Raw genomic sequence first — 10981 nt, forward strand, 5'->3', positions numbered from 1 at the left:
TCGAGTGAGCGCTCGAAATTTGCTGTCATGTTTATTCCTTTTCTTTTTATTTTTTCGAGTATGAAATGTCCTGCCCAGGTTCCGGCGACTGGTTGAAAGCACACGTGGAAGGTTCCTGATGACGTCACTATCTCACCAGCTTTTTTGGTTCTCCTTTTGACTTGCCCTTTCACTTCAGTACTCTCACGATGAGACTCTTCTAGAATGTTCCGTGGCTCAGTGGTCAAGTACTCACGCACCGTCCTTGATTTGACACTGCAGACTCACCGGAGATAACCATCCGTTGGCATTTGGCACGGTCTACGAATCCGCGAACCTGCATGGAAACTTCTCTGAGAAAGGTGGGAATAGATGGACTGTTGATATGTGCGGATGTGCCTATGCAAGGTAAGCACAAGTTGCATCATTGCATGGACCAGTCATTCCGAACCTTATTTCCTTTCTTGGAACATGCAATTTGTTCGACCGATGTTCTCCGTTTGGCCCATTTCAGCCACCGGTTCTGAGACTCTTACGCCACTACGATGCGTAATGTCTATGTTTATTTCTTAGAGGTGAGAAAATACATTAAATTAGCATGTAGAAATAAACATCTTATATATAGCTTATGTGTGAAAACTGTTTGTTTCATCGGTGAAAATTGTTTGTAATTTTGTTACTGCCTGTTAATGAAATTCGGGAGACCCCGCTCTGAAAAAAATATAGCTTATGTGTAATGTGTATGACTTTTTATAACTAATATAGGAGCACCGTAGAGATGGTAAAGGCAATACTGGGGCAGATGGAGGCAGCTTGAGGGGAGAAAATGGTTGGTGAATTGGGGCTATTTGTCATGCCATTCGTGATATAGGTATGTTTGGTTCATAGTCATATGTTGTTGTACTTTGTCACGTTTAAGGTTAGACAGGTTTAGTCAGTTTAGACAACTATTTGGCTTATAGTCGTGGTTATAGCAAATTTCTTTTTCTATTGTTGTGGCTGTATGTGTTAGGGACTCAGCAAAATATAGTAAACTTTTGTTAGGTAGTTTAAGATGTGAAGATGATTTTTTTTACAAGTGTGCTATCGTAAAAAACATTTGACAAACTTAGACATTGGTGAACCAAATCCCAGCCATCCATGGACCCGCCGAAGATACGTGGCCGCCTAGCCACCCGCCCCAGGCCTGCCCATGAGGTCCCGCCGCGGGCAGCGTTTCTTGATGTCGACGTGCGTCATGCATTTGTGGTGTTTGCGCCAGCCTCGTCACGTTCCGTCAGTCCGAGCGCGCGCGCGACGTCAGTCCGAGCGCGCGCGCGACGTAAGTCCGAGCATCGCGTCGCATGCCGTGTACTCGTGTGCGTGAGGGCCGAGGACGCTTTGGCACATGTCTCTGTCGCGTTGGCTGGGTCCGAGCCAGACAGCGGCCGCCACGCCGTGGTATCAGCGTCCTGAGTTGGTTGAGAAGAGGGACCGGTCGGCCGGAAGTAGGGATGGCAATCGATCAGAGCAAGTGGAGAAAAAACCCGTTTGCAACCAAACCCGCCTCACAATTTGAAAGCTGTATCCGGAATGGTTGGCGGGCTGAAATCTACACCGTACCTTCTAGGTGCCCACCAGGTTTTAGGGACAGAGGTGAACCCATGGCTCTAGCACGGACTTGTCCAGAGGAGCCCATATATAGCACCCCTCACGGCCTATAAGCATTCTCTCTTCCTAGCCTGTAACCCCAAGGCCAAGTATCGACTTCATCTTACCGTGCGGATTGCGGACTACTCAGCTCGATAATATCGATTGGGCAAACAGCAAGTCCCCATGACCCTAGCAACGGCGGCACCCGCTCACTATGGCCCCGGTGAGCGATGGCGATCGACAGGGAAAACACACAGAGTGGTGGTTTGGGTTAGGTTTTTGGGCGTTAGGAGCGTACACAGGGTGTGAGGAAGCGATCCTACGCTCAGTTTGGTCGGTGAGGAATCAACAACAGCTGACGACGGAGGCGGAGGTCAACAGCCATGGTGGCTCGATGGCAGCTTGGGAGAGAGGGGGGAGGCTAGGTAGAGAGGCAAGGGAGACGAAGTAAGGTCGGGTGAAGCTCCCAACGATGGCCTCTGGTGGTGGATTGACGATGGTGGTTGTCGGAGGGGAAAATGGAGAGAGAGAGAGAGAGAGAGAGAGAGAGAGAGAGAGAGAGAGAGAGAGAAGCTTGCCTTAGCAGGCTCGGCAAGTGGTGGTGAGCTACGGTGGAGCAAGCAGGTGGCTTTTATAGCCGAGCGGAGGGAGCAGCAGTGCCAACGGTGGGGTCTGGCGATGGCACTAGCATGTGGTATGACGCGTGTGGCTCATCAACGGCGATAGGAGGCTGCGGTGCAGCTGCTTTGGACGCGTGTGGTGTGAGCGGGAAAAGCGGTGTGACAACCGAGATGGTGGTGGCTCCTTTCCGTGTAAGCTTGCGCTGGCGAGGCTGCCGGTCGGTTGTCAAGTGTGGCACCAGAGGGGAAAAGAAGTGGTGACTCATCACCAGTGTGAGGTGACATCGCGTGCGCGTGCAAGCACAGAGAGAGCGAGAGAGCAGCGGAAGGGGAGGCAAGGCCAGTGGTCGGCAGTGACTTGTTGTTGCCCGTACGTGGCTCTGTCCGTGTGGCGTTGTGCACTCGTCGCTGGCTGCTGTGCGCGGCGACCTAGCAGAGAGAGGAGGGGTGACAGGGTGGAGGCAACACGACAATTTTTTGTAGTGGCAACAGTTAGGCAGGCGGGGTCCAACTACAATGAGCTAGGGCGCGCACACGAACTGTGGGAGTGGGAGGAAGAAGAAGTTGGAAGGGCGACGAGCCGGCTGGCGCAAGCAGGCCGCGGAGAAAGAGAGAAAGGGAGAGGGAGAAAGAGATGGGAAGGACCGTGGGAAGATGGGTCGAGGGAGGGGTGGTGGATCGGAATGAGGCCAAGGAGGGGGAGAGGGAGAGAAAGATTTTAGAAGTTGGTTTGCATTGATTTCTTTGAAAATGATTTTTTTTTTCAAACTTTGCTGAAATTTGGGATGTTACACATGATCAATTAACAACAAAAGGAGGGTTTGGGGTTGGGGTACAGCGACGAGCAGGAGTAGGAGGGCTCGATGGATCCCCACTCCCACTCCCGTGGCCTCTGCTCCTGCCATCTCGTGGAGGACTCATCTGCTCTCTGCTCTGGCGCTCCAACATCCGCTGCCGCCGTGGAGGCAAGGCCAAGAAGTCAAGAGGCTACGAGGGCAACCTGGGTAGGATGGATCGATCGTCGACGGATGGGGATTTGGGAGGTCGGCCGGTGGCACGACGCTAGGCAACATGGCAGGTCACAGGTGGTGTGGGTGTAGCGTTGGCAAAATGGAATGGACAGTGAGGAAGGGTTGAGTGGTGGTGAACGACATGAAGCTAGGGTTTCATTGAACATTATATGGGCATGGGTACTTTCTACAAGTTCTGAGCAACCTGAGCTGAGGCCTCATGTGTTTTGAATCCCCGATAGACACCCGTGGGTGGAATTAGAAACCAACCCCGACCCGCACCCTTTGCGGGTCCTCACCGGGCCAAACCCGTGAGTGTAAATTTGGACCCGAACCTATTCACTGTGCGCAGAACCCGCCGAGGGCCTAGACCTACGGGTCTAACTATCATCCCTAGCTAGAAGGACGATGGGAGGATTGTATGTCATCTAGGTTTTACTTAATCAGAGTCGAGATGATAAAATGTTTTTTTTTCATTTTCTTTCTTCTTGTTGAAGATCGAGTACATTGTTTTTTCTTCCAAGAGCGTGATGTCATCGTTAGGCGTTGGCCAGATCGTTGTCATCCATCCGCATTTCTCAAACCTAATTCGGAACCTTTAAAACCTCCGTAGGCCGTACTACTCGCTTTTGTTCAGAGGAGCATACGTTCTGTTTATTCACGTGATTACGTGAACTGAGTTGTCGGTGAGCACCCTAATTAAGCATGGTGATTAGACCGTCTCCAACGGAGACCGTTTCGGTGCGGCATTCTACTGTTGCGGCACATTTGCGGAGTGAGGGCGTCCGCATACGACTCCAACAGAGGCCGTATCAGCTGCAACAGCGTTGCGGGGTGGAGAAGGGAGTCGGCAAACAAACGAAGAGATGCTGGTTCCGGAACCCTGTGTGCGAGCGGATTGGAGATGGGGCGGTTGCTCCCGCGAAGCAGCGGAAGAGGAGCTGGCGAGCCCGTGCGGCGGAGAGGCGGGCGGCTTCGGACTCCGGCGGAAGCGCGGAACATCGGGGTACCCGGGAGAGTCCACGGCGTCCCCCGCGGCGGAGGAGTCCTGCGAAGCAGATCCGGCGATGGCACTTGGATCTCCCCCGTCCGTGTGCTCGGCGATAGCACCCGGAGCGACGTCGGCAGCTACGTTCTGGTAGGTTCTCCGGTCTCAGATCCATGATTTGTTGTGGCTGACGTCCGGAGCGTGGTCTGCTCGGCGGCGGTACCGAAGGACTTTAGGGATTGGTTGGTGCGTACCAGAGATTGGGACTTTAGGGATTGGTTGGCATCTGGCTTGAAGAACAAGAGATTGGGACTTAGATTTGGTAGGAATAAACTAGCAGTCCTTCTCCCATTATCAGTGCATGATGCTTGCTTGTAGTTGGGGTTCGTAGGGATGTGAGTTTGAGCTCTGTCTACTTTGGTTCCCGCCGTGCAGCTGGTTCTCTTCGTCCACCAGTGAGTGAGAGAGATGGCGCAAAGGCCAGCCCAATGTACCAGAATTGTGGTCTCCTGAAATCCCATAGTCTTGAATAACCTCTGCTCATTGCTACTCAGTGGAATTGTTGCACTATGTATACCCATTTGGACAGATCATAGTCTTGAATCCTTTGTTTGTGGCAGTAGGTATTTCCTCTACAGATCCATGACTTGCCTCTACTCTGCAGTGATCATGTATTTTCTGTCGGCATGAATTGGCAATGTGCAGTTGTCGGTGTATCAGGAACCGGGGGTCCCCGAATCCCGAGGCCAAGCCAGCCATCCGCCACATGGCGCCATCCAGCGAGGTCTCTCTTGTGGGGTGAGAAAAGGCCGAGTCCCGGGAGAAGGTGCTCGGGGCCACGGTTGGTGGCCCCCGAGTACCCCAGTACCCTGATGATCCACGGAATCCAAGCACCGGGAAGAAAGTGCTCGGGGAGATGTCCAGTCACCCCCGAGCACCCTAGTCCCCCGACGATCAGAAGAGCTAAGTTCCGGGAGAGAGTGCTCGGGGCTGCGTGCGGCAGCTCTCGAGCTCTCGGTTCCCCGAAGATCCGTACGAGAGTGCTCGGGAGACAGTGCTCGGGGCTGCACGTGGCAGCCCCCAAGCACTCGGTTCCCCGAGGGTTCATGCAAGAGTGCTCGGGAGAAAGTGCTCGGGGAGGTGAACAGTACCCCCGAGCACCCGGCACCCCAAGGACAAGGATGGGCATTCTCGGGAGAGAGTGCTCGGGGATGTGAACAGTACCCCTGAGCGTTCGGTACCCCGACGACCCAGAAAGGCCCCCGAGGGGCCTACCGATGAGGTGTCAACCAGCCAGAGGTCCGAGGCCGCATTTAATGAGCGTGCATAGCCTGACACCTATAACTACTCCCGCCGCGCTCAGCGTCAGTTCCTGCCACGTTTTGGCAGAGAGGCGTGGGGTCATTAATTGCACAGGTCCTGTCCCGTACCATCCGGCTTGTCTCAGGATAACGTCGTGAGGATCAAGACGTTCCGTCTGCCACACTGTTGTGACAGGGGAACAAGACAGGGCGAGCATGCCGGGTTGCTCTGCGGCTGCCCGGTGGGCCCTCTCCACGGCGCCCGTTGCCAGGGCATTTATGGTGACGGGCGACCGGGCGTGCGACACATTTTCCACCCCCGGTCACTTCACCCAGAGGAAATGATGACGCCCTTTCCATTTATGGCGTCTCGGAACTTGAGCCCCCTCCTTTCCGTTCGGGGCATGTCGTGGCCGGCGAGTACTTAAAATAGCCGGCAACACAGAAGCAGGGGGACAAGACCAACAACGAGGGACGACCCCGACGAACCAGACAAACGACGAGAGACCGAGAGTAGACACGAAGAACACAGCGCAAGAGAGACACCGTGAGCAAGGTTGAGCACAGTTCCAGCCGAAGAACAAGGAGCCTCAAGCTCCTAGTTAGGCCAGCATTCTTGTAACCAGCAACATCCTTGAGGGACTTCCTCAGGACAGTTATAGCATCCATACAGGAGTAGGGTATTACGCCCCCGTGCGGCCCAAACCTGTCTAAATTCCGGTGCATTTACTTCTTCTCGTACTAGGTCGACACACCCACCACCGGCCGTTGCATTCATTCCCATTTATTTCTCCGGCGAACTTATTCAGGATCATCCCCCGGCCGAATCTCTAAAAAGGGGTCTCTCGGGATCCCTGCGACAGGAGTTAATCCTTCGACAGCAGTAGGCAGGAAGCAAACTATACATGTGAAGTAATTAGGAAAGCAGTATCTTTGTTTATCATCTTATTTGCTTGCCAAAATCTATGTATGCATCTTATTTCCTTGCCACAATGTATATGTGATTCTTGTGTCTGCATGGCATTGTCTTTGTTTATCATCTTATTTCCTTGCCAAATTCTATATATGCAGTTAATTTCCTTGCCAAAATGTATATGTGCTTCTTGTGTCTGCATGGCAGTATCTTAGTTTATCAACTTATTTGCTAGCCAAAATCTATCAGTATCTTAGTTTATCAACTTATTTGCTAGCCAAAATCTATGTATGCATCTTATTTCCTTGCCAAAATGTATATGTGATTCTTGTGTCTGCATGGCAGTGTCTTTGTTTATCATCTTATTGCCTTGCCAAGTTCTATATATGCAGTTAATTTCCTTGCCAAAATGTATATGTGCTCCTTGTGTCTACATGGCAGTATCTTAGTTTATCAACTTTTTTGCTTGCCAAAATCTATGTATGCATCTTATTTCCTTGCCAAAATATACATGTGATCCTTGTGTCTGCATGGCAGTGTCTTTGTTTATCATCTTATTTCCTTGCCAAGTTCTATATATGCAGTTAATTTCCTTGACAAAATGTATATGTGCTTCTTTGTGCCTGCATGTGTTGGTACTCAGTGCAAGTGTTGCAATGTGTAGCTTTAGCTGTAGCTTCACTTTGATGCACAGCTTTGACTGTTGCTTGCCATTCTTGTTAGTGGGCAGGACAATAATTGTAACTACATGCTGATGCTGGTTTGAAGCTAGTATTGTTCCAAAGGCATATATTACAATAGTTTCTCAGTTCTGCAATTGACCTATGGTCAATATATGTGGCATATTCTGTTACTTTAGTTTGTAATCAACCTGTAATGTTCGATGACAAGGAAATGTACATAATATATGCATGGTTTGTAGATAATAATAGATTCTCAGTTTAGGCATCCCTGTCGTTGGTTGTAGATGGACGCTGCTTCGCTTGCCGCTCTTGTCTCAAAAATGCAGGACCATGTCGAACAAATGGCGGCCGAACTCAAGAACGTGGTGAAGGACAACTTGAGTACGGAGAACACCCCCGCTGATGTGGACCTGAACCGAGCTCTCCTTCAGGTAGACAACATTGCGGGGGACTTGGAGCAGCTCGTCTTCCAAGTTGAAGATGCATTGCGGACCGGTGCCGAGGGCAAACAAGTCTTGCTCGGCAGTAATGTAGAGGAGGAAGGGTCCGGTTCACAGGACGTCGACGATGATGACCTTGTTCCTGTGGATTGGAGCCCTGATGATCTGTTGTGTGGAGATTCAGTGGAGTCTATGACCGTAGAATCCGATAGGTCGTGGCGTCTTCAGTGAAGTGCATCATGTATCTTGTTGTACGGTTTGTGGTAATGCATTGTGGAGTTTAGTGGCCGAACTAGTTGGTGGTTTGTACTGAGATAATCTAATCAACTCTTGCTTACATTTGGGTGGGTATTGTCTTTGTCAACTAATGGGCCGGGTTCTTGTATTTCATCGCGTTTGTCACGCATTGCAGGAGCAGTATGGAGTACACCCCATTTCTTCGTGGTGACGAAGATGAGATTCCTTGGGATGATGTTGTGCCGCCCACCCAGGACGACATCTTCGGGACCCAGCCTTCTTTGGCACAAGATCAGCATCCGGAAGGACAGGGTGATTTGCCAGCTGCAGGTGGTCGTGGAAGCAGTTACACCATCCAGGAGGACCTTCATCTTGTGAAGGCGTGGCTAAACGTGAGTATAGATCACGTGGTGGGGAGCAACCAGAGTATGGAGGCTTTCTGGCAGAGGATCGAGTCCTTTTTCCATGAGCACAAGGACTTCTATAGCAATTGAAACAAGAAGTCTCTTTAGGGAAGGTGGACCTTCGTCAATGGTATGGTGCAGCAATTCCACGGTTACTATGCTAAGGTCCTCCGTAATAGAAGTAAGAAGGCTTTGTGGCCTCATAGTACATATGCACAGTACCTAACAGTGTAATACACGCACATACGTACTGTACCAGTGACCAATCCTATGCATTTCTCTGGTTTCGCCCCCAATCATTTTGTACTGTTACCATCCGTGACAGAGCACTAGCCCTAAGTACCTACAAGCAAATTGTATAAAACATGTCTAAAAGATTTTTATAAAATTTTATCTATATTATTCATCTTGTAATTTAATGATTAGTTTAAATAGGAGAGAGTATAAACATGTATCTTTTAGAAGAAATAAATTTTTTATAACATAGAATCCTATAAAATTAATTTACCGGACCGATGACTCGTCAAAATACCTGCGTGAAACTCCCCCCATGTGGCCAGCGCCCTTGATGGCGTCCTTTTTGTCAGTTTCTCATCATTTTCTTTTCTTGTAGACTTGCCCTTTCACTTCACTTTCGCAACCATCAGACGGTTCTAGAATCTTCCACGGCTCAGTGATCAAGTCCTCAGTAAATCATGGAGTAATTCTTTTTTTTTTCATGTAAATCGTGAAGTAAGAAGGCTTTTGTGGCCTCATAGTACATATGTACAGTATCTAACAGTGTAATACACGCACATACGTACTGTACCAGTGACTAATCCTATGCATTTCTCTTGTTTCGCCCCCCAGTCATTTTGTACAGTCACCCTCCGTGACAGAGTCTGATACTTGGAAGCAATAGAATGTTTAGAAAGATTCTTATAAAATTTTATCTATATTATTCATCATGTGATTCAATAATTAAATTAAATAAGGAGAGAAAAATAGACACGTATCGTAATAAAAAATAGAGTTTTTTTATATAACATAATACTATCAAATTAGTTTACTAGACCCGATGACTCGTCAAAATGCCTGCGTGAAACTCCCCCGTGGCCAGCGTCCTTGATGGCGTCCTTTTTGTCAGTTTCTCATCATTTTCTTTTCTTGTCGACTTGCCCTTTCACTTCACTTTCGCAACAATCAGACGGTTCTAGAATCTTCCACGGCTCAGTGGTCAAGTCCTCACGCGCCGTCCTTTGATTTGACGCCACAGACTCGCTGGAGATGTGATAAACATCCACTGGCACGGTCCAGAAAATCTGACGACCAGCTGCGAAACTTCCCTTAGGTTTTGGGTGGTGGATGGATGGATACCAATGGAGGAAGGCAGGACGAGCTAGGCCGGCTATGGCTGTGCAAGGTCAGCATCACAAGACGCACTGCAACTTCTCCTGCTCCAGATGCGTCCATCTTCGGGTATCGATGGACGACATGTTGGGTTTTCTATCGGGGAGACGGCAAGCGGCATGGCCCGGTGGGAAAAATGGTCGTCTCCTTTATGGCTTTCCCTTTCTTGGACGGTCCTGATCGAGTGGGCGAACCTTATCTCGCTGCCATGTTCACTGGTAGCTAGCAGTAGCTCGCAGGAGCCTGGACGGACCAAAGCGACGTACGAGTGGCGCCATGCACGCCACCACCGGCGGGCACACGCTGCAGCTGCGAGATACGATTGCTCAACGATCTGGCCCTGTTCTTGTGGACACAGTGAACACGTGGTGACTTGTGGATTATAAAGGAAAGAAGAAGAAGCGATGTGTGGACGACCGCCATGAATGGGATTGGTATAAGCTTAGGACCCCTTTTTCTCCCCATGAGAAGGTTCCCTCTGAGATTGTTGTCTCGACTTTTGGACTGCAAAAGAGCAATCAACAACGTGTTGGTTTCATCAGGCCTGGCCCAGTTTATTTCAGGCCGCTGGACCTAAGAATGTCCTGGGCTAGATCCAACAGGACGACGGGCCACGCTGGTCTCGTGATAGGCCAGTCCTGCTAACAGCCAGAGCGTGGGTCGCAAACCCAGCCCACTCTGGGCCGTTATAGGCCTTGTCCAGTTCCAGAAACAAATTCTATGCATCTATTATACGAAAGATTATCTCTCCTATAATAGAGTCTCATGAGAGTATTTCTAGATAAAGTCTTATAAATTTTGCTTCCGTTAGTGTCTCTTCCGTTTCAAGAACATTCATGAACTTTGCATCTTTGAAACAAGGGCTCTTCAAGCCAGCTTCAAGGGTGTGATCCTGGCTTCTTCTGTATTGCTCCTCTCAGAGCAATGAACTTTGCAGGTTACAAGCTCGCCAAGGAGGCGACGATCAGAGCCCAGAGACTCGATCCATGAGAAGAAAAGCCACCGAGAATTCCAGACGATGATAGGTCTATAAGTCTACTCACCTGGTTAACATCTACTCCGGTGCAATGCAAAGAAACTGAAACCATGCAACACAGGTTTTCCTGCCCTTTCCGCAAAGAAGCAGCAGAAACTCTGTGCAATGCCTTTGTGACGTTTGTATCAAGTGGTAAGTTCTCATGTTCTTCTCAGAAAGCCGATCCTTTCTGGGAAGAATGCACATGTCATCTCAGAGAAAGAATGGCTCATGGTTTCACAAGTAAATAACTGCCGATGCGATAGTAACACCAGTGGGCGAGAAGCTAACATTGAGGTTAGAATTCCTGCTTATCTACTGTATACTAAGTAAGTCCTGCTGATGTACCTTATGCTAAGCAATCAGAGGG

Source organism: Phragmites australis, chromosome 11, assembly GCF_958298935.1.
Source record: "Phragmites australis chromosome 11, lpPhrAust1.1, whole genome shotgun sequence".
NCBI lineage: Eukaryota > Viridiplantae > Streptophyta > Magnoliopsida > Poales > Poaceae > Phragmites > Phragmites australis.